Source organism: Quercus robur, chromosome 2 (genome assembly GCF_932294415.1).
Source record: "Quercus robur chromosome 2, dhQueRobu3.1, whole genome shotgun sequence".
NCBI classification, from domain to species: Eukaryota; Viridiplantae; Streptophyta; class Magnoliopsida; order Fagales; family Fagaceae; genus Quercus; species Quercus robur.
This window is the reverse complement of record NC_065535.1, coordinates 71725952-71726412: the sequence shown is the minus strand read 5'-3', so window position 1 is coordinate 71726412 and position 461 is coordinate 71725952. Positions and strand designations below refer to the sequence as shown.

Here is a 461-nt window from a genome sequence, read left to right as displayed (position 1 = left end):
GGCTCAGAATGTTGCTGTCTCTGCTCAAGGAAGAGCTTATTGAATAAGCTCATCTCATACAAGAGGTGTCAGAACTCATGCAATCATCATCTTTGCCCATTTCATATCCATACACAAATTGAAACTCTCTCACAAAACAAAAACACGCACAGAGACGCACAAAACAAAAACACAGAAGGAGAGAGAGGCAACCTACGGCTGAAGTAGGGTTTAGATATGCGTTTCTGAGAAGGAGAGGTTGTAGTATTTATAGAATTTTTGTTTATGGGCTTTTTCAATCGAAGCTAATTGAACCCTAATGAGCCCATATCTAAGTGGACTGATATTACCTTATTTTGAAAGACTATTTAATTGAGAAAGCCCAATTAGCCCCCAAAAGACAAGTGCAGGGAGGGTTTCTTTTGTCATGTACAATCTATAGGCCCAATGCACCTATAATTTCAAAAAATAAAACAAAATTA

The 461-nt window shown here is 37.7% G+C and overlaps 1 non-coding gene across 1 annotated transcript; it reads right to left on the bottom strand.

The window, feature by feature from the left end:
* Positions 1–97, bottom strand: LOC126716226 (small nucleolar RNA snoR1). Its single transcript, XR_007652042.1, has one exon. It is a non-coding gene; the product is annotated as a small nucleolar RNA snoR1 (small nucleolar RNA).
* Positions 98–461: the final 364 nt, after the last annotated feature.